Raw genomic sequence first — 24119 nt, forward strand, 5'->3', positions numbered from 1 at the left:
ACAGAGAATGGTCTGAGATTCTTGGACAAAAAAATAAAAATGTCTTGTACTGCTTGATTTATTAATTTAAGTAATTTTGAAGTGCTGCACGAAGCTTTCAGTGTGCTCCCTAAATCAAGTTATTTTATTTCATGAACACCAATAGAATTTGCAGTGCTGCTGCAAACAGGAGTGGGATTTCCCAGCTGGCAGATGGTCCACCATAATTGAGAACTCATGAGCAGAGCAATATGAAAGGAATATCTCACACAGCTGAATGCTGTCATTTAAAGAGTCTTGCTTATCAACAGAATTAGATACTTAATATTCAAGTCTCTTGGATGTTTAGCTTTAAGGAATAAATAAAATACTAATATTTCATTGAAAAGAATGACCTCTACTGATCTATATGCCTCAGGCCAAATTTGATTCTTAGTTATATGTGAAGAATGCTATTCAAGTCAATTGGGTAGTAAGGATATAACTGAGAGACCAGGTGAGTGATTTTTAAATAAGCAAAATTCAAGTGAGTTGTACTTTAGAAAGGATTTAAAATTAAACAGACTTTTCTTTGACTAAAGAGTGTCTTTCACTTTTTGATCAGTTTTTTTTTTTCACAGACAAACAGTTTTGTCTTTGCTAAGTAATTAGAAAAGTGATTCCTGTTGGACAAAAAAGAAATGGCTGGAATTTTTAATGAAAATAATGCAAGTGTTTTCATTCTACTTACACAAGCAAATTCACTCATGAAATTTCAGAGGGCACTGAACAAACAAAAATTTAGTAAGAGGAAATTAGTATGATAGAAGGAATAGTCAAGCAAAGCAGAAGTAAAATTAGTGTCTCACTCTTGCCCTGGATAGATATCAGGAGGTCAAACTTGAGTAAGAGTAAAATTTGGTCAATGCCATGGTGGTTTTAATACGGTTATGAGTAAAGCTCCATTTTCCATTCTGCAAATTTTTTTTTTTTTTTTTTTTTTTAAGATTTAAGAATATATGTAATGCTGGGAAGTGAAAAACTAGAAAAATATCAAATGCACACCCTAAGTATCTGAGGCAATGTTAGAGCTCTTGGGTGGCACATGAGAAAGATTCCACCTGGGAATGTTAGATCAAGAGTCCTTAAATTAATTGGAGTTCATTCACACCAAGGATGTAAATTCCTGGATGACTGGGATACTGGTTATTCCAACATGAGACACTTTCACTGTTTCCTGTTGGAGCCATTCCATTTTAGGTAAATAATACATATTCTTTGGTAGAGAGATTTTTATGTTGTCCAGCATCCTAATCACTAGACTATGAAGTTACTCTCTCTTTTTGCTCTCTTTCCGGCTCAAGGCAGTTATAATGTTTTATATTACATGCAAAACTTCTGACTGGGGAGGGGGGAAGAGAGGGAGACACTGATTGTCTCCACATCTAGATCACCTAAAACTTTCAAGGTGGAAGTTGAAGTTGCTGATCTGATGAAATTTTCAAAATCTCAAACATGTTTTCTGTGTGGATTTACCCTGGGTCCTGCAGACATTTCTCACTTTCTTTCTGTTTTGTTAGTGCCAGAAAGCCTTTTCTTTCAGGGCGGAGGAGGGGGAAGTATTCACTTCTGATAATTTCTGGTTTTCGTATAACTTCATCTTCAGGTGAAAAGGCATTGTGTTGGAAAATTCCCAACAAGCTCTAGTTACATACTTAGCCTGAAATCAGACGTCTTCTTATCTCTGATGAGGCATTGCAAAACCTTGCCACTTTATTCAGGGGGATAAATAAGGAATTTGAATCAACAGAATGATTATCTTGGGTCTTAACCCATCTTCTGAATCCCCATATAAATTTATATCATCTAAGCTTCATGAGGCAAAAGAAGCTGAGTATTTCTGAATGATTTTTTTACAGCCCTAAACACAGATAATTTTTAATCTGATTATTTTGAAAATGTAATTTTTAACCTTTCATCTTGGTTTACACAATGACATGCCATGATGATATATTACAGATTCATTGGGTAATACTTGTATGAATCATAGAATCATAGAATCATAGAAACATTAAGGATGGAAAAGACCTCTAAGATCATCGTGTCCAACTGTCAACCCAACACACCATGTCCACTAAACCATGTCCCTTAGGGCCTCATCTACACGTCTTTTAAATACTTCCAGGGATGGTGACTCCACCACTTCCCTGGGCAGCCTGTTCCAAGGCCTGACCACTCTTTCAGTAAAGAAATTTCTCCTAATATCCAATCTAAACCTCCCTTGGTGCAACTTGAGGCCATTTCCTCTTGTCCTATCGCTAGTTACTTGGGAGAAGAGACCAACACCCACCTCCCTACAACCTCCTTTCAGGTAGTTGTAGAGCGCGATGAGGTCTCCCCTCAGCCTCTTCTTCTCCGGACTAAACAACCCCAGTTCCCTCAGCCGCTCCTTATAAGGCTTGTGCTCCAGGCCCTTCACCAGCTTCGTTGCCCTCCTCTGGACACGCTCCAGCACCTCAATGTCCTTCTTGTAGTGAGGGGACCAGAACTGAACACAGTATTCGAGGTGCGGCCTCACGAGTGCCGAGTACAGGGGCACGATGACCTCCCTACTCCTGCTGGCCACACTATTCCTAATACAGGCCAGGATGCCTTCTTGGCCACCTGAGCACACTGCCGACTCATGTTCAGCCGGCTGTCAATCAGCACCCCCAGGTCCTTTTCCTCCGGGCAGCTTTCCAGCCACTCTTCCCCAAGCCTGTAGCGTTGCCTGGGGTTGTTGTGGCCGAAGTGCAGGACCCGGCACTTGGCCTTGTTGAACCTCATACAGTTGGCCTCAGCCCATCGATCCAGCCTGTCTAGGTCCCTCTGCAGAGCCTTCCTACCCTCGAGCAGATCAACACTCCCACCCAACTCGGTCTCGTCTGCAAACTTACTGAGGGAGCACTCAATCCCCTCATCTAGATCATTGATAAAGATATTGAACAAGATCGGCCCCAGTACTGAGCCCTGGGGAACACCGCTCGTGACCGGCCGCCAACTGGATTTAACTCCGTTGACCACAACTCTCTGGGCTCGGCCGCCCAGCCAGTTTTTTACCCAGCGAAGAGTGTACCTGTCTAGGCCGTGAGCCGCCAGCTTCTCTAGGAGAATGCTGTGGGAGACAGTGTCAAAGGCTTTACTGAAGTCCAGGTGGACCACATCCACAGCCATTCCCTCATCCACTAGGTGGGTCACCTGGTCATAGAAGGAGATCAGGTTGGTCAAGCAGGACCTGCCTTCCATGAACCCGTGCTGGCTGGGCCTGATCCCCTGGTTGTCCCGCACATGGCTCATGAGCACCCTCAAAACCAACCGCTCCATGATCTTCCCTGGCACCGAGGTCAGGCTGACCAGTCTGTAGTTCCCCGGATCCTCCTTCCGGCCCTTCTTATAGATGGGCGTCACATTGGTGAGCCTCCAGTCGTCCGGGACTTCCCCAGTTAACCAGGACTGCTGGTAAATGATGGAGAGCAGCTCAGCAAGCTCCTCCGCCAGCTCCCTCAGTACCCTCGGGTGGATCCCACCCGGCCCCATAGACTTGTGAACATCCAGGTGGCATAGCAGGTCATTAACTTCATCCTCTTGAATTATGGGGGGTTTATCCTGCTCGTCGTCCTTGTCTTCCAGCTCAGGGGGCTGAGTACCCTGAGGATAACCACTCTGACTACTAAAGACTGAGGCAAAGAAGGCGTTGAGTACCTCAGCCTTTTCCTCATCCTTGGTGGCAACGTTCCCCCCCGCATCCAATAGAGGATGGAGATTCTCCTTGGCTCTCCTTTTGTCATTAACATACTTATAAAAGCATTTTTTGTTGTCTCTCAAAACAGTGGCCAGGTTGAGTTCTAGCCAGGCTTTTGCCTTTCTAATTTCCTCTCTGCACGACCTAACGCGATCCCTGTACTCTTCCTGAGTTGCCTGCCCCTTCTTCCACAAGTGATAAACTCTCCTTTTTTTCCTGAATCCCAGCCAGAGCTCCCCGTTCAGCCAGGCCGGTCGCCTTCCCCTCCCGTTCTTCTTGCGGCACATGGGGACAGCCCGCTCCTGCGCCTTTAAGACTTCCTTCTTGAAGAACGTCCAGCCTTCCTGGACCCCTTTGCCCTTCAAGACTGTCTCCCAAGGGACCCTCTCGACCAGTGTCCTGAGCAGGCCAAAGTCCGCTTTTTTTGGAAAACCGGCCCTCTTCACCGAAATAAATACAGTGCCTTCCAGATCCAGAGTACTGATCTTGGCAGACTGGTCCCTTGATACTTCAAAAATAATGATGATTCTTTAAATAAGGTACTTTGTTCTATTACAACATTTGTGATTTTTATGGTGGTTTCCTTCAGCTATTCCAGTGCTGTGTGATATAGAGCATACCCCTTATAAATATATAAATAAATAAAAAGCAGTGGGATGGGAGCAGAGACTTAAATTTCTGGAGACTTTGTTAGTCTCCACCTTATCTATGTACTTTGCTCATAATAGATCACAGTTTTTTTTAAGTTTCAGGCACTGTGGATGAAATGACTTACTAATTTAACCTCTTTTCTTGGATATATCTGATATATTCACAAAGATTAAACTGTGTCCAATTAAGAGGTCTAGCCGGTTGTAATATATTCTAGTATTTCTGCAGTATGAAATGTGAACTCATGTCTTTACTCCACCAGAAAATTAAAAATCCCAAGCAAATCTGCTTTCTAAAATGCATATATCTATAAAGAGTTTTCTGTTTTAGATGAAGTATTTCTATTAAGCCCCTCCATAAGAATAAAAAAGTTTTTAATTAAGAGTTGTTCTAAGTTAGTTGCCTAAGGGCAAATAGGATCGTGTATGAAGGGATTTTTTTTTCTCGTTAGGACAGTGATTTATTAATTTCAATGTTAACTTCCTGTGCTATCCCTAGTGAGCTGGAAATGTTCTTGGGTTTATGACACTTTATGAGGAGCTAGGAATTGACCTCGGAGCTCCCTGGTGAATGTCCTGTTTTTCTAGCAGGCTACAGTACTGGACTACTGCAAAAGCAATTGGTAAGAGGAATCTTAAAAAAGGAAGTCCTTGTTTTATGTCCCTGCTTTTGAACCATCACCACTTATAAATGCATCTAGCCCCAAAGTGAAAGTTTCTGTTTTATGTAAATGTATTGGTGTTTTGGGGGGTATGTTCAGAGAAACTCAAGTGTTAATATATGTCAGTGGTGTGAATTGTGCCTGTTTCAGAAAGAGTGTGCCTTGCCTTAATTTTTCGAATACCAGAATTCTAGGTTTGGTTGTAAAGTCCAGGTTAGTTTCTTTGAAAATTTATTTCTCTATGTTTTAACATCTGGGTTCAATTTCTCAACAGTTTTATTTTTTATCAATATTTGGAGTCTCACTAAACAACTTCTACATCATACGTATGCAGAACTGCCATCGTTGATAGATCTCTCTTCCTCTTCCTCCCCCCTTGCCCTTGATCTCCCTCTTTTACCTTCACACTGTATCACACAAAGCAGTGCTGGGATAGCTTTTCAAGGACCAAAGTCTTTAAAGTTTAAAGAAAAACTTAAAAAGAAGACAATAGACGAAAAAAACAGACCAACAATAGACCACTGAAGCTTGAAGAACAATGAGATCCTCTGTTTCAGCTCTTATTTAAGATATCACATCTGGCAAACTGATATAAAGACACAGTCCTTTTTTTTTTCTTTGCCTTGCTTTCTCTTGTACCAACTAAGCTAAACTACTTTGTATTTAGCAGTCTGCCAGTACCTACATGCAGCTGCACAGTTTACCAGAAAAAGAAGAATGCATCTTGGAGGTGGTATGGGAGAAAGGACTTTGACTCCAAATTATGCAAATAAAACAACAACAACAATACAAAACCAAAGCAATACCCCTGCCTGCTCTATTGCCTTTTTTTTTTTCCTTTTTAATTGACAAGATCAAGTCAGTCCAGTATCTTGTGTCTGTGGAACAGGAAGAGTTGCAACCTCTCTGGGGCTTACTGGTTGTGCTCAGCTACAAACCAGAATAGACTGATGCAGCTAAAAGAGTGCTCATACTGTCATTGTGGCAGAATTCAGTACGAATAGTAATAAAGTTAGGTTTTATAGTGGCTCAAATATCAGAGGTCCTGTTCATTCAAATGTTTGACCTTGGGAGAAAAAAACCCCAAATTGCGACATCTAAAGCTCCTAAATTGAACTGTAAGATGGAGAGAGGGGATTGGCATGAGATTCAACAGAGCATGGCTAAGGAAACAAGGAGTAAGGCCATTCGAGTCTGAAAGGATCAAAGTATTAAAAGTCTTTTGCATGAGATGTGCAGTCTCGTAATCGATACAATGTTTAACACAATGAACAAATACTTCAATACTGAGAAAATTCTGATTAGTTCAAGTGATAAAACGTGCTATTACATTCTGAAACTGCTGGACCCTACACAATTGCTTTATCAACAAATGCTGCAAACAGAACAGTGCATTAGTCTGATCTCCCATATATGAGTAAGGATGTGCAAACCTTTGCCTAATTGAACTACAAAATGGAACAGTGGCTTAAACAGTGTGTAAAATCTTGGCTATTAAGAGAAACTCTGCTAAAGATATTTCTGTACTCACAGTAATATCTACTAATTTCAGCTGGTTCAGTCAGTAGAATTTCTCTGTGTTTTTCTTAGTATGTTCCTAAATTCCAACTTAATATTCTCATTAGGAGAAGGAAATAGAAACAGAGAGACAGCAGCAGGAATTATTCCAGTTATTTTGTGCTGCTCTGTTTATAAAAAAGTAACACAGTGGGCCTATGCAAAATGCACTCTCTCTTGAATTTTAGATGGAAAAGATATAGGGTGAGCATAAAAGTAGAGGAAATAGGCTTGAATGATAGGTGAAGAGATAATGATGTTATTGAGAACTATAGTGACACGACTCTTGCTATGGCTCTGCTCCGTATTTTCTTGACAGTCCGTCTAGATTATTAGAGAACAGTGTAAACAGTACTGCTGAAAAGGAATAATCCAACTTAGGAATTCACAGCCATTGCTAGCTTTAATGCATTTTGCCTTGGTAAGAAGGCTGAAAATATAGCGTGGAGATATGCAATGTGATAAACTGTTCTATGCTAAATAAGTTTTACAAAGCAGCCACACAATGCCAACACAATGCAATCCTTTGAGTAAACACCATTATTACTACCTGTTATGTTCAATTTTGTGTATTCAAGCACCCCAGGGACTTCATGGTTTAAATTGGGGTGTAGGTGAATGGAAGGGAAAAGACAAAAGGAATTATTATTCTTCTTCTATAGATGGGGAAATTTGGCAGGCTGAAACTATGTGATTTGGTGCCAATACATAAAATAAATCCAGATTACCATGTCACTTCCCCAAATTAAAGTCCACTTTTACTTCCAGTGAAAAAACATCTTTGAATCATGTGGCTATTGTTGGATGGTGGCAGCATTAGGCTTTGTGGGATGGGCACAGAGTACTTGATGAAGTTACAGTACTCTGGTTCCCAAGGCTGCTTTCACTATACATTAATTCAATCCAAGTGTTTCTTCAATGTAATATACGCTTCAGAGCTTGATTAAGACTTTTTCAGTCGTGTTTGCTGGTAATTTCTCCACTATATCTAGTAACAATCCATTCCCCCAGCATATTTCCCAAACGCTTGTAGAATGAGCAAAAGTCTACTGAACAGCAGACTTTTACTGGGGAAATCATTCCCACAAAGTGGGCTCGTGAATAGCTTCAGCCTGAAAGCAGGAAGGGTTGTACAAAGTCTGCACACGCTTTGGTCAGCTGGAATACACCTCTTTTCAGAGAGCATCCTGATTCATTTTACTTAGTCTGATTACTGGGCTTACTGGTCTGGATTTTCTACCCATTGAGTCAGCAAGGTTGCATGAAGGGAGCTTATGCGGAGAGAAAGCAATATTCAGACATAGGCACCCAAGGTGACATGGACTGATTTGTGAATGGATTATTTCATTTCAATATTGTGAAGCATATTTGAGAAAAGGTACAGAGAAGAGGATACAGAGGATACATGATATTTGATGACATTTTGTATGAAGAAATCACTCTTTGGTTTGCTGAAGATGAAAACAAAGATAAAAGATAGATGTGTTGCTTTCTATGTCACTAACTTGTTTAATCCAGGATCAGAACTGAGTAATAAAATATCCAGCATAGAGACACTATTTTCCAGAAGAACCAAGGATGCTACAGAGAGACAATCACACAGCTTAACAAGCAGTTTTTCTAAAATTTAGGGAGTAGGCAAGACTGTTGTCTGCATTAAAGGTATAGAACTCGCCTGGGGCCCTCAGAAGGAAATGTGAAGGAGAGAGTGAATTAGGAAATGGGTAGTTGCAGCAAAAAATAATTACTAGATAGTTATTAAAGGTTACGGTGAAGACCAGGGGCTAAAGACTGCCACTTCTAGCACTGGGCTAGGTGGCTGTAAGTCATGATGAGAGTTTCACCTGGCTAGGGAACGTTGTGTAAACACTCTTAGATAGAGAAACATTACAGAAGTATTTTTCTCTTGATAAGACTGTGTAATGAAAAATTGACCTACATGTAACTACGGTGACTGAGCTCTACCTGTGCCATGGAATTTCACATCTGAAGCAGTTAAGAAGGAACAAGAAAAAGCTCCAGAACCTATTAGTTTAACCTTAATTTTCAGAGACGTTATGAATTTTTATTCCTTGTGAGTGGGATGTGCATTTCTCACCAGTACTGTCCAATAAGTGGATACTGAGACAATGCAGTATTGCTTTTTATTTTGTTTTCCCATAGCTCAAAACCCAGTGAATAAATTTGCTGCTTGAGGAAATTTAAGTAAGTGAATATCATTACTGAAGATGACTATCAGGTTGCCAAGCTGAAGTACATGCAAAGGGATCATGTGAAAAGAATAAACTTAGTGAACTAAGAAAGAAGTGCTTTATTAAGCAGAAAAATATTTGTCAGTGAAGAACATATTTCAGCTCACTACCTTTGATGAACAGTCAATATGTAATATAGACTTCAGTAGCAATGACTCTTCCATTAAGGTACAGTTGGTCAACTTTAGGTGATTCTCACTTGTGGAAAATGAAGCCATCTAGAGGGGCATAAGTAAGAAGTGGTGGGAAAATTTTATTATACCTCTGGGTAGGACTGGATATATTTAGGACTTTCTTGGTAGAGATGGGAGATTATAGTTCACATTCTCTTAGGCAGAAGGGGAAATTCAAAGTCAATCTCCCATAGCTTAAGCAAGCCATAAGCTATGCAGGTCAAAGAGTAAATTCCTCTTTGAACTTTGCTCTGAATATTTTGTTGCATTTTGCAATTTTAGCTACTTGATGAATTAAGTTTAAATTTTATATTTTTTAGTGCATTTTGACTAATATATTGTTCATCACAAACCCCCTTTTTTGCTTGAAAGTTTGTAGTTTGGTGAAGAGGAGGGGAGGGGAGAAACATTGCTGTGAAAAGAAAAAAAATTGAAAATACACAATGAAAATAAGCTACCACCATTCTGCAGCTATCTTGCAGTTTTAAAGTATCTGGACAGAATAATGCTTGAAATACCAGATAAAATCTTGGTTTTTTGTAATTTCTAAAAAGAAGTAATGATTTCCAGTTTAGTTTGTTCACAAGCCTCCCACCCCAATGCCTTTTTTTTTTTTTTCTTAAATGCTCAATAGGTAAATGATCCAGCTGTTTTATTTGAATACTTAAAGGAGTGATGAATTATGTCATCTTGATCTGCACAGTGCTGTAAGAGATATTTATGATTTATTACAGTGGATTTATTACAACCTGTGGATGGAGTGGGGGAAAAAAAAGAGTGTGGAAACAAGTGAAGGCAAAAAAAAAAGAAGAAAAGAGGGAATTATGCTTTTACTTTTCATTGAAATATATTGGGCTGTGAAATGACACATTGCAATGTGAATTTCAATCAAATTTCTTGAAAGAGGTGTCTCCTTTAAAACACTGAAAGGCTCAAGGAGTTTATTTCAGGTGCCAGTGACTGATCTTATTTACATTTTCAAAAGCTAGAGTTCCAATTGATTGAATTATTAAATTGAAACACCAAGAGCAAACACTTCACTAAGGATGGATCCATGTACTCTTTCTACTTCCAAGAACACAGGCTGTAATTTTTAAATCAGACAGAAATGAAAATATTTGTTACCAGGGAAATTTCAGGAGGCAGGAGGGAGATAGAACTACTGAGCTTGTATATGTATCAAAAAGAAACATTAAAGGGAAAGTTACTCTCAGACTCTGAATCGTCTCTGGAAGAAATCAGACATAAGCAGAGTCAAAGTGGGTTACCACTGATTTAATGGAATTCCAGATACTGTGAATTCGTTGTTAAAAGCCTAGGTAGGTCAATGGTGCTGAAACATTTGTGGATGAAATGAGCTAGAGAAATGTGCATCCTTTGCAGCTTGGGGCTGTTAGATAAACATTCTCATGTACTTATCAGCAAATTACGCTGCTTTTTTCTCTTTGAGAAATCTCTATGAATGGACCAACATTTGCTTGAATTGGATAATGAGTACAGAATACTGGCTGACTGCTGCAAAAATGCTCTCCAGCTTGTTTGACAGCTATTCTTTATCAGGTACTAAGTATTCAAAATCTCCAGCTGTTTTAACTGAGCATTTAGGACAGGTGGGTTTCCTGATTAAGTGAGACAAATAGCGTCATTTAGACCAGCCCAGTGCTAGAGCTACTGTACATGAATCATTATGTGGTTGAATACACCTGTGTGAAGAAAACCAACACAAATCTTACACATTGTTTAAATTCCAGTCTGAAAAGAAAAGCATACAGATGACCTTTAGGACTTAAACTGTCTCAGTACAGAACTGACTCCCTTGTACTGTGGAAGGCTTTTTGCTCTTTGGTTAGCACTCACTGAGTTGTGACTGGCTCTTTGTGCCTGTGTTTGTTTGCTAGAGTAATCACTACAAACAAAAAGATCACAAACAAATTCAAAATGCATTCAAATAGCACTCCCCCTCTCAGGATTTCAGTTCTATCCTAACAGTGACTGCTTGTACTGGTTTTGTCTAGGATAGCGTTAAATTTCTTCATAGTAGTTAGTGTGGGGCTAGGTTTTGGATTTGTGCTGGAAGCAGTGTTGATAATACAGTGATGTGTTAGTTACTGCTGAGCAGTGCTTACACAGAGTCAAGGCCTTTTCTGTTTCTCACACCACCCCACTAGCGAGTAGGCTGGGGAGGCACAAGAAGTTGAGAGGGGACACAGCTGGGACAGCTGACCCCAACTGACCAAAGGGATATTCCATACCATATGATGTCATGCTCAGCAATAAAACTGGGGGGTAAGTTGGGGGGGGGGGGGGAAGGGGTGCTCAGGGACTGGCTGGGCATTGGTCAGTTGGTTGGTGGTGAGCAATTGTTTTCATTTGTCTTTCTTGGGTTTTATTTTCCTCTCTCTCTGTTGTTGTTTTTTTTTTCTCTTTTCCTTACGATTTTAAAAAATTATTACTATGACCTCTTTTTAATTACTAAACTGTTTTTATCTCAACCCACGAGTTTCTTTCTCACTTTTATTCTTCCTTCTGATTCTCCCCCCATCCCACCAGAGGGGGGGAGTCAGCGAGCACCTGTGTGGTGCTTAGTTGCCAGCCAGGGTTAAGCCATGACACTGCTTTGCAGAGGTCTGCTGTATGCCAAGTTAGTTGTTACATCCTTAACGAATAGTAGTCTGATGACCTATAGCATAGTGGCAAAAGATTTCACTGTATCCAGTATGTACTTCAGTGCGTTTAATATGTTAGTGATCTTTCTTTGAGTCATTGCTGTGCCAAGGAGTTGCAAGTGTAGTAGAAACAGTATAATTATTTTTTTTTAATAGTTTAGAGTCAAATAAGTAAACAGTACTCAAGATTGCAAGATGAAATCCTAAATTATGAGAACTTAAATTTTTTTCTGGAAAGATTTCATAGCATTGTTGAGAAACTCACCTGAAGAAACAAGACTTGATAGCTTCTGGCTTGCCAACAAGACACAACAACGTGTAAGCTGCAGTGCTTGTGGGGGCAATGGCACCCATGCTTTTTCCCAGTTTGGGTCTTCCATTGCCTTTCAACACTCTTCTTTAATCCCATATTTCCTGAGGTATGAACTATAATTTATTGCTGTTCTTTACCACATGCTGACTCCTTCCTTCCCCCACTAGGTTATGAAAAAATATCTTTTGGGGATAGAAATAAATATCTTTGTTTAACCACATTTCTTGACCTGGACTCCCTCAGCGTTAAGGTCATAAACCTTTCCAGTTTTAGTTTCTTGAAACCTCCACACAGGTATTCCACAGCTTTGATCTTATCATCAGGCTTCAGGCACACCATGGAGCGCCTCACTACTAGTGATCACTCAAGTTTAATCATCACTGACTTGGCTTTCCCAAAGTCTTTGTCTCCTTTAAAAATCCAACTTAGCTAAAGCAGGCTTTCTGAAATAAGTATGCCTACTGCTGAGCTAAAAAGACTAGGTAAAAAAAATAAAAAAAGAAAAGAAAAAAGCAGAGAGAACCAAAACACCATAAGGTTTGCCTGTAGATATCACAGTCTTGAAGTTATTTTAAATACTGAGGCCTTAAAACCCTAAAGATCGTCAAGTCTGGGCTAAAAAAAAAATGTATACATGTGTTTTCATTTGAACACAATCTGCTGCATCATCTTTGATTTATCTTTGAAACAGATGTGTTTTGAGTTGAAGTTAGACTTCAAAGGAAAAAGTAAACGTTCAATATAAAATATTTTTCTTATTCAGAGTAGAGACTGAAAGTGTAAATTTTGCTCTGCAAAGAAAATTGTATTCTAAACGTTCCATTCAGAAGTTCAGAAATGGTTCAGAAATTTAACTCAGAAAAGTACAGAAAATTACAGTTGTGAACCTTAGGCACATTTCTTCAACTGATCAAGTCCACAGCATAAAGCGGGAACATATAATATCTGGTTGTTGTGATAATTACGTATCTTCATGCTTGAAATGCTTGAACACCCTGTCTGCAAAGTTTTTCAACAAGTTTGACTTAATTTCCCCTATGCAGAGCCCAGAAATAGTCTGATCCTCCTCCCTTGTTCTCCACCTCAAACACTTAACATCCATGCTCAAATCCCTGATGTTTTTGTCTTTGTGTCTAGTCACCTACCCTGACACATACCGAGATGCATACATATTTAGGTACCTTGCTGAAACCTTCTCTCTTCAGTTAAGCCCTAGGCTAACTCCTACAGAGCTTTCCTCTTGTTCGCCCCAGCAAGTGCGAAATGCTTCCTCTCGCCTTTCAGCTTTGCCCAGCTGCTCCATGCCTGGGGCTTTGTTAGTGCTCGTTTCTCCTTCCTTTCTCTCTGCTTGTGCTCTTTACAAGCCTCTCTCTTGATTTCCCTTCCTTTGTACTTCCTCGGCTTCCCAGATAGTTTCTCCTATTCTCAGCCTTGCATTGGGACCTCCTATTTTGTTCTGTTCTGCCAAATGACTTCCCAGTCTTCCACTCAATGGAAAACATCCTTCACCCAGAAGATGCTTTTACCGATAATCCAGTTCATTATTTACAAAAAAGAAAATCTGCATTTCTCCTAAATTATGGTTTCCAGGCACACATCTGGTTTCCTATTAATAAGACCAATATTTTGTGTGAGCAATGAGCAGGGTCAGGGCTATGAACGTGAATGCTCTGTTCCATTTTAATTCTCAAAAGCCGTTAGCTATAAGTGTTATGATCCAGTTGTATGATCATACATCCTGATGGACACAGAGAACGCTGGAAATTTTTCTACAGAAATAAGAGATTTATAACCATGTCCTTAATAATATCAACCTCTTAATCCCTGTGGCAGATAGAGAAATATTATGTCTATGCAATATTTGGCGAGACTGATCTTGAGTTATTCAAGGTCAGGCTGGAGTATGTATTAGGGAAGTGATTGTATGTTTTATCTTTAACTTCACCTCTTATTTATAATACATTTCCTTCTTTTGTATCTTCACTGTGAAGACAACAATGCTAGTGATAAAGAAGATAAAGAACTAGCAGGCATCTAGGTTTAACCATTCTGTCACTTAGGGCTGCTCTCAAGGCCTGTGTATAAATGAGTAAATTTGACCACCTTTCTTTTAGTATGTATGAAAGAGTGGTTTATCCTAAAACAGGAATGGAAAGATTTTTTTAGCTATATGCATATAACTATCTATTACCACATAAAATTATAGTGTATATCTATATAATAAATATAAAAGTAAACACACCTATATAAAACTATATGCTGTTATTATTCATTGTATTTATAGCTATGTGCTATTCATCTCCACCATTCAAAGAGTTCAACCATTTTATAATATGTCTAGAAATACAGCAATAAAACTGGAATGATATTTATATAAGTCTGTGCTTTTTGCCTTAAATATAAATAAACCAACCTGGACTAAAATAATTGTCTGAAAATAAATGAGTTTACTGTAAGCTTTATGTATCATTTGAGGTTACAACATTGCAGCATACCAGAGGATCGTTGAATTCCTCTGCTGCCTCCCACATCTGCTGTGTGAATTCCCCATTTTATTCAGGAAAAAAGAAACAATAACATAACAAACAAATAAACAAACAAAATGCCAAACAGTAACTTCTAGATGTCTCAGAACATTTTTTTGGTTGCTGATTTCACCATCCATCCTGTTTCTGCTTCCTCTGTCTGAATGGCTCTTCGTTTCTGGACTTACATGGCGTAGCCTGAATAGCATGACAGATTGCACTTGCCAGATAAAGACATTCACAGCATTATTTTTTTCTTGCTGTTCTAATAAGATTTCTGAACTTACTGGATCTTCTTTACTGCTTTCCATTACTGTTATGCACGATAATCTTAGGAGCAAGAAAACAATTCAATATTCCAAGGTGTCAAAAGGTGTGTAGTTGTACCATAATTAGTGTAGAGCAATTGCAGTTAACAGCAGCACTGTGGCAAAGCAGAAATGCGTCTTGTCTCCTTTTCTTCCTCAACTCTTGCTTTTGCCCTATTAGCATTAATCTGCAGACCCTGGTATGGCAGTGGCAGGGAGGAGAAGCCTGTTCCTCAGCCCTCTCTGGGGAGCCCTCTCAAGCCTGAAGGCTAGTTCTGCGTATGTGTTTGGAAAGCATGCCAGAACTAAGCTGTGCGATCAGCTTTTGCCTCTTAACCAGGATCTGATTCAACAGACATTTTTGTATGTGCTTATTCCACATGCTCATCCTGTTTCAGGGGCTGATGAACTCAGTGCATGCCTTTAAAAAGATGCTGGTGGAGTTTGGGCCTTGACCACTGAATGGTGCTCTGCCTATGTAATATATATTATTGGAAGGGGGTAGCTCATAATGTCTGCTTACACAGTGAGAACTGAGAACAGTTAAGTGACAGATCCTTCAATAGCAGCTTGTGTATGTGCTTGGGTCCTGTTCCCTACTCATCCCGAGGCTGAATTTGAAGCTCTGTCCTTGAAGCTCCTAGGTTTCCATGGTTTAGAGGATCCCATAGTATTGTTTTAGCCTGTGCTGTGAATGAGGGCAGGGTGAAGGAGTTATCCGGACTGCAAGGCTTGGCACCTACACATGGCCTGTGTATTTATTAGTGGGTATTGGCTTCCTGCCATCATATAGCTCACATGTGGTCAGAGCTGCACAGAAGTCACATGGAAAGGATAAAGTCTCCACACACAAGAGTTTTTAGTCTAAACTAACAGAAGAAGATTAGACACAGAATTTCATTATGAGACCAGAAGCTAGATCTAACTTCAGGTGTCATCTATTTTCTGATTGAAGTTAATATGCCTTTAAAAGCATGAATCAAAGTAGTATTTCAATTTAAACTGTCTTGTGCTAGTGTCTCACTGACCTGAAAGATAAAGAAATGTAAATGGTATTCAAACCTCTTAATTGCTGCCAATAGCAATTCTTTTGTTACTCTGCAAGGGAAACAGTAGAGGCATATCTTTTAGAGAACAAAGCCCCAGGTGAAAAAGCAGTAAGTACCTCATTAACAATACTGGCTACAAGTGTGCCTAAGACCCCACAGACTTCAAGCCAAGTGTTAAAATAGGTTACGTTGAATGGATGACTAAATTGTTCCAATGACAGTCTCTCTGATGAAAGATGCCTAGAGCTACCAGTTCTTAGGTTTGCCTACCGTACCCATCTGTCTTTTACCATTCAATACAGTTCACTTCTCTCTCAATTCAGTATCTTCAAGGTATTTGAAAGTTGGGAATTAGAGACTGTAAAATAATAGCTCTTGCAGTAGCCACTCGCAGTTGGGAGACTGTTAAAGTGATTGGGTATTTATTTTAGTGAGCATCACAGAGCACTAAAACAAATATAAATGCATTAGTTGTGAGTTACTGAAGGAGACATTTTGAATCATTGAAGCTGGGTGAATCAAGCCTAGGAAATTTAAAACATTCTTTGTGTGTTAGTAGAGATATATATATTACTTTTTAGATATACTCTAAGCCAGACTGCAGGCATTTCCCTTTCATCTTCTGTATACTTAATAACTTTGTGAAATGCATTGAATGCTATGATAGAGAGATGCCATAAAAGAAAAGTGCCTGGCCAATTCCTGCTTGCTTTGCTCACGCAATTAGGTAGTGCCTGCATCAGTAAATCAAACTATGTTTTTTCCGGCACTAGATGAACTGATTTCTCAGCTGTCTTCAGCAACCAAATGAGAACACTTTTAGGTCTCTTCCATCTCAAAAATGCTCTAAAGTAAAAAAAAAAAAAACCAAAAACAACCCACTTGCTGAAAGAGGCCACCTTCCTTTTTTTTAAATAGATGCAACTAATGGGACAAATGAGTGGGGGACAGAAAGGTAACTTGCCAGTCCAGCACAGATTTCACTGAAGCCAGGTAGATTCCCAGTTCTGACAGTCAGTTTCAGGATAATTCAAGGCACAAGTCTGAGTTTGTGCCAATAAAAAAATGCATAATATTGATTCATAAATGTATATATTAAATAGGTCATTAAATAAAATCAAATGCAACTAAGTAAAATCCAAGAGCTTAAATAAAGTTTAAAAATAAAAGAAAAAAATCTATTGTTTCTCCCAGCAGAAAGGCATGAAGAAAAAGTTGATGTTTGATTCCAGTCACATATTGTAGCACTCAGTTACTGGGATGAGGAATGTAGCATAGAAATCTAATTAGAAGAAAGTTTATTTGTCTCGCTAATTCTTTGCTTTACTGCAGTCTTTCACAAGGAAGAACATTCACTAAGTCATTCAGTGTAATATAAGTGGTATTTAAAGAAAGACACCTATTCAAAATGTGCATGTGCTTTGTACAGTCACATAAGCAAAAGAGTTTGCTTAAAATATCTTACTGCCTGTTCCCGAAACATACTCAGCATGGTCTTTCTGGAAGGGCACTGCAGACTAAATATGTCATAGCCTACATCTACCCCAGTTCCCTCAGCAGAGTTGGTGAATGCTCCTGGGTACAGGGACTCCATCCCCTCTGCCGTTAAGTGACAGCACAGTCCTGGCACCAGCTATAGCTTAGGCCAACTATAACTCTCTCCCTGGCCCCCTTCTGATGTTTGCACGGTCCAAGGACCAAAAGAATAAAAGAATTTATGGACATGCACATGAGCTTTCCACAGCACTGGACTTGTCTGCAGAGACCAGTTCAGAGTATCTTTTTGGTACTGTTGTAGATATAGCTCATGGGATACCATCATGCATGGTGAATGTTGCCCTCTTACATGGCCCCAGGATAGGTTTGCCCAAGGGAAGCGATGTTTCTGGCTTATCAAGGGTAAGAGTTTTGGGAGTGAGTTTGCTACATGTGAAGAGCATCCCAGTTAAGAAACATTCAAGGTGTGGTCATTGGCTCCTAAACCAAGATCTCTCCTAAAACCTGCCTTCCCTTGGCCAGATTTCTCCCGGGCTGTTGGCTTGCCCTGTTGCTATAGCAGCAGCTTAACTGCACTTAGCATTCAGGTGACACCAACCAGAGCAACTAGCTGGGACAGTGATGTGAGAAATATTCCCTCACTAATGTTCCTCATTCCCTATTGTCTTCTTACTGGCCTGCTCACCTAGGACACCACAGCTTAGTGGCTGGCCAAGTGCTGGCGTGCTCTCGAGTCACTTGCCATACGTCTGTGCTTATTAGTAGAAAATCTGGGAGCAGGGAGGATCTTCATGCCCTCCTATGACTACTGTGGATTTAAGTACTACTCAGTCCTAGCTGCAGCCTGTCCTAGGTGGGCTTACAGAGAAGTCCTTTAGCAATAAACTTCCTCCCACAGACACAACCTTTTTTAACAAGAAGTGTTTTTCTGCTAGAACCAATGTCTAGTCCCTGCGTGAAGCACATGATACCAGAATGTCAGTGGTCATTTTGAAATTAAATGATTGGCACCACTGTTTAAGCTGCTGCCAACTTAAGAACTGTGCCAAGAAAATTATAACCTTAAAAGTTACTGAAAGCACCTAGAATACAGCTGGCTTTTGGGATGCTCTTTCACTCATGCGTGTAATAACCATTATAAGTCACTGAAATGGCCTCTAATCACTATGCTTGATGTATTTCTCTAAATATGGCCCATCTACAAATTCCAAAGAAATGTATAACTGGCCCGTGTTGATAAAAGGAAGGGAGACAAACGAGGTTGTTGAAAAGTCAAAAAAGAGTATTGAAGAAGCTCAAAATTTCATATTATCAGTTTGGTAATGCCTTGTTAAAGATAGACCTTTTGGGACAATTTTCTTCAAGCTCTGCAAAGAATAGGTTTTAAGTCATCTGGAAAAACTTTGTGTGATTAACTCTGATGAAAAATGGATTAAAACCAAACTATTTAACTAACTTGGTTGTAATCATAATATAAATAAATTATTGTCTTACTGCTTCATCTAAACTGTTTTCTATTTTTCAATTCTCTACATTATAAGCATTTGTTGAAAGTTTCCAAGCTCTTTCATTATTTTTAATCATAATGGACTATATGATGCCAATCAGCAAATTAACCAACTAGTTTAGGCATGGAAAAATAAGTAGGCAACTTTTGCAAAATAATTAATGAGAGTGATCAATAAATATTTTCTCACTAAGATACCAATAATTTCCTATTTAACATCACACAAGCACGACATTTTTAAAAGACGTATCAGAGTCAGAATCTTAGCTGTACAATACTATATGGTTCTGAGACGATTCATTTAAAAAACCCAGACCCATGAATTACACATGACCTGAAATTAGAGTTTTAAAATCTGAATTTCTGTACATCTTTATTTGGTATAATATGACTAGATGATACTTAATACAATGTCATTTGTATGTATACAGCTTTTGTTTTTTTTTCATAATAGCAGCTTATCTGTTCAGTGCCTGGCCAAGAAGTATACTAACTAGTAAATAGATGTTTACAATATTTTTTATCCTGTGCATGGTAAATTGTTCCTATTAAGCAGGATTAGAATGGTATTGATGCTTTCATGTGAAATAAAAATCCCTCACCACCAAAGGGCCATTGCATATTCTTATTATTCACCACATGTGAAAATAAAATAGCTTTGGCATGATAAATAAGAATTCTTTGTCAGCAATCCAGTGTCTACAATACATTTGGAACTGGTTTCCTTGCTCAAATTGATAACAAATACCTGATCTGAAGAAAATGCTCTCGTTTGGTTTTTTGACATGTTATGCTAGGTCACACTGAATTATGTTGCATTAGATCATGAGCCAAGCAATGAGGGAGGAGGGAAGGGGGAGGAGGGGAAGGGGGAGGAGAGTAAATGTGTGACATAATCTAAAGAGTGCTTTAAAATCATTGGAAGTACAGAGGAAGCAGCAGTATATCAGGAGCCCCTGTTAAGTGCTGTAATTTGGGTTCAAAAGGGCATAAATCCTGACCCTTGCCGCCTTCATCACTTATTTATAGTTTTCAGCAACACATTATTATGTAAGGAGGCTGTGACAAGACATAGATGCAGAAGAGCAGCAGCTGCATGGCTGGTAGACCCTAAAATCTCAGTCACAGAGAAATTCTTAGTACACGGAGCATCATTATAAAACAAAGAACAAAATAGAAAATCCCTGACAGTCCCACCTCCCAGCAACATGCGTTAGACTAGACAGTTAATACTTAATAAAGAATGATAAAAAACTACTACCCAGCACTTAATAATTTACGAGTGGTTTATTGTGCTGTTACATGATATGACACTTCTGTAATTTATTTTTCTTTAAAGTCATGTAATGAAACACTACATTGTAAATCTAAGTTGTTTTCTTCCTGCAGAAAGGAAGGAAAAAAAAGTCAGGCTAAAAGAATCTAAATAGATGTTTAATGCAGGTGGCAAGAAGGAAGAGTAATAGAAATAGTTGCGGAAACTGGTTTAACAACCATCTGCTTCCAGAAATCTCAGCTTCTTTATATTCTAATGGTTGAAAAAAATTATTTAAAATGCTAGTGCAGATATCTATCACAGATTCAGAATATGATAGCCAATAATAAGTGTGCAAGGCATAATCGGCACATCAACTGGGGGTGTCTGATGAGGTTGTAACAGTCTCTCTTTGTCTAGAGTCTTCTGATTACATCCCATTTGCTTTCCCTTTTTACTGACAAACTTGACTTCCAAATTATGGTAATGTTATCATGCTCTTTCTCTAACTGTTTGTATTTACATTTCCTTATCTCAGAATGAGTTTAGAGAAATTCAACTGAAAACAAGTTTTCCTTGTTAAATTTTTTCATTATCCAGCCAATTTCCGAGACAGTCAATTGCTGGCCACTTGTTATTCTTATGTCCTTATTTGCATCCAGACTTCTTCCCAAAAGTATTTAAGAAAAGTTAGATAGAAGTTTAAAACCTAGACCTTAAGTGCTATTGTGTGTGAGGCAAAAGAGGAACAGGTGGGAAGCTTAAGGCCTGCAGCTCAATTTAAACTACTTTTGTGCATTTCATCTATTGGAAGTCTGAGATGAGTTGTTCAAAACACTGGGGAGTGCTATGCACCTGGTCTAGAGTGTTTATTGAGGAACAGCAAAACCAGAGGTTGTCTTTGGACCTGAGTCTGATTTTCTGTTTCTGTAGCTTAAAGCTTGGGTTTCTGAATGTTATAAAAATGGAAAATTTCTCTACACCTTGAAAAACACACTGATCTACTGTAATATATTTCTGCAAGATGAAAAAAAACCCAACCTTTTTCTGCATTGCAGAGTGCCTTATAAGACAAAGGCCATTTCGCTACCTGCACAAAATGCTGCTCTTGGCTCAAATTCTGGTGAAGTCCTGCAAGACAAAGTCCATCTCACAGAAATGGCTCTGCTGCTTTTGTTGGGGCAGAATGGCACAGTCTTCTCAGTGGAAATTTGATTTGATTTGTGTAAATTTGATTAAGGAAATATTTTCAAATTGGCCTAAGTGACTGAGGGACATCAGCTCTACTTTTTGAAATAATTTTGGAGTTCCTGTTCCTCGAGTACAGATGTCTGAAGACGTAGAGGGACTCTTTCCCTTTCAAAATGCAAAGGCTAAATCAATGGCCCTGGAGAAACAAACGACCAAAACCTTAGCTACAGGGAAATGAGAAAGCCAGTAAACAAAGCTACGCTTATCCAACAGGGAGACAGGGCAGAAGAAAATTTTCTTCTAGCTAACACACATTTTAAGCTGTGGCAGCAGAATACATCCAACACCCAGCTCATTCAGACACCAAAAAGAAAAGAATGTTGGGGAGAATAGAGTGGGGGAAAAAAATTGCAACATGGAAACTTCTATTTTTCATTTTGATTTGGAAAATCCAACATTTTCTATTTTAATGATGACATTCTTCACAGCACGAATATTCTGCCTTTCAGTCAGCTATGCCAATCCTTTAGGAGACTTTCCAGAATACCCTCAAAATGCAAATGATGTCATAAAATCCATTTTTCTTGAGTATGCAAATCTGACATACATCAAATAATCATAAGCCCGAAACATATTTTCACTGAAATGAGAAAATCTGTCAGAAATGTAAGAAAAGCAAAAACCTGATTTAGGTCTAGTTGGCTCTAACCGTGCAAGACCAAGCTCTACACTGAGCTGGATTCCTTTTGATTCCTGATTTTTACTCACGTGCTATTTACTTGCTCTATCTAATGCTTTTATTCTCTTACCCTTCTGCTGTCTCCGGCTTCCTCTTGTGTTTGCATCAGACATTTTTGCCACACTGGCCTTACTTCATTAAATCTTTCTGAAGCTCCTCCATCTTCTTAACTCACCATTAATTATCTTGTATGTACAAGCATTGATGGCCTAATTTTTACTTTTTCCCCCTCTATCCTATTAACTAATGTTATTGCTCCTATTTCTTCTGAAAATTAGTAATACACAACACTGCAACCACGGACATGTACTGAAGTGAAATGCAGCCTGTGAAGCATATGCTTTTGCATACAACATACATGCATCTAGAAAACAACATCTGGAGATTGGTATCTCTATATCATTGTTAATCAGTGTGAATGTTATTATCTCATTGTCTCCCTGAGCTCTCTCACATGACGTTATCTACTTTGTGTCTTATAACCATCACAAGAATAACCAGAGTCTTTGTTCTTAGGGTTCATTTTTATCACTAGTTTGCTATTTAAGGCCCAAACCAATGCATAATCAGCTGTTTCTTCTCCAAGATAAGAGAGACACAGAAGTCTTTAAATTAGAAACCTTTTCGATTTGACACCACTGTTTATTCTGTTTTTATTCTATTTCTGTTTCTGTATTCTATTCAGTGTTTGACCACCTTCTCTTTAATGAAAGTGTGGTCAAGCACTGGAACAGGCTTCCTAGAGAGGTGGTCGATGTCCCAAGCCTGTCAGTGTTTAAGAGGCATTTGGACAATGCCCTTTAACTTTTGGTCAGCTCTGAATTTATCAGGCAGTTGGATTAGACGATCATTGTAGGTCCCTTCTAACTGAAATAGTCCTATTCTATTCTATTCTATTCTATTCTATTCTATTCAGCACTGAACTCAGCAGTGGGTTTCTTTGGCATATGACATACAAAACAGTAAATGAAGGAATAACAAATGTGTCTATAATCTAGAATTTACCATTTGAAATTACGGGGTCGAAAGCTCTCTATCATCGTCTTTTGGTGAGCAGAGAGATCTATGACTATAGAAAAGGTCTGCATGCTCAAACTTCATACCAGACAAGCTCAATACAGAGTTTTCTGGACTTGCTGGAAGTACTTATAGATAGATTCCAATCTGGTGAGAGTGAAAGAAGGGAAAAGACCTACTGTCATACCTACCCTGAGAGGTAACCTCCCTACAAGGGCTGGCTCAGGTCCCATAGGCCATTGATCCTCCCCACTGAGGCATGAGCAAATTGATGCAGAAGTGAGGGATAACACAGGACTGCCAAGGTGGACATGGCTCTGTGGTTAGAGAGGATGCCCAGGTGACATCTGAAGGCAGGGGGCTGGGAGGATTGCTGAGCAAGACCAGGACAGCTGAGCTCAGGGCAAGTGGGGTGAGAAAGCATTTTCGGGTGACTGGGGAGAGTTCTGTTGAGGCCATCCTGAGCTGGGGGAAGCCTCCACCCCTGGCATCAAATGCTGACAGGAGCTTAATGAAGAGTTTGTGGGCTGGGAATGGGCAATAACCCAAACACTATGTGCAAGTGGAAACTTTGTGAAGTCTTGAAAAAAATTGTTTCTCAGGGGTTAAACATTGCCGTGGTGCAATCATAGTGTCCAACTCATGGCGATGAGACAAAGGCAGGAAGGGGGAAGCCTGTATTGTGAATAACAGATTGGAGCCAGACTTTCAGTATGATTTACCATAGCCTTTGTATTTTCATTTACTGTTATATACGTCTTTCTGCATGTTAGTCTGAAAAGGAATTAATAGCATTTCTGTTCATTGTGTCTGCTGCCTTTCTCTATCACCACAGTTCCCTGTGAATAATTCATACAGTCTAATATACTTCCTTTTAATTCTGTAACACCAGGACATTTAATTTATGTACAAAATAAGAAAAGAGATTCCTTTTATCAGGTCAATGAATTAACTCTGAATGGAAAATCATCTTACTGGTTGGTGGATTCTCACTGCCACTACCCTCTTATGAAGAAATA

The sequence above is a fragment of the Calonectris borealis genome, chromosome 2, assembly GCF_964195595.1.
Source record: "Calonectris borealis chromosome 2, bCalBor7.hap1.2, whole genome shotgun sequence".
Classification (NCBI taxonomy): domain Eukaryota; kingdom Metazoa; phylum Chordata; class Aves; order Procellariiformes; family Procellariidae; genus Calonectris; species Calonectris borealis.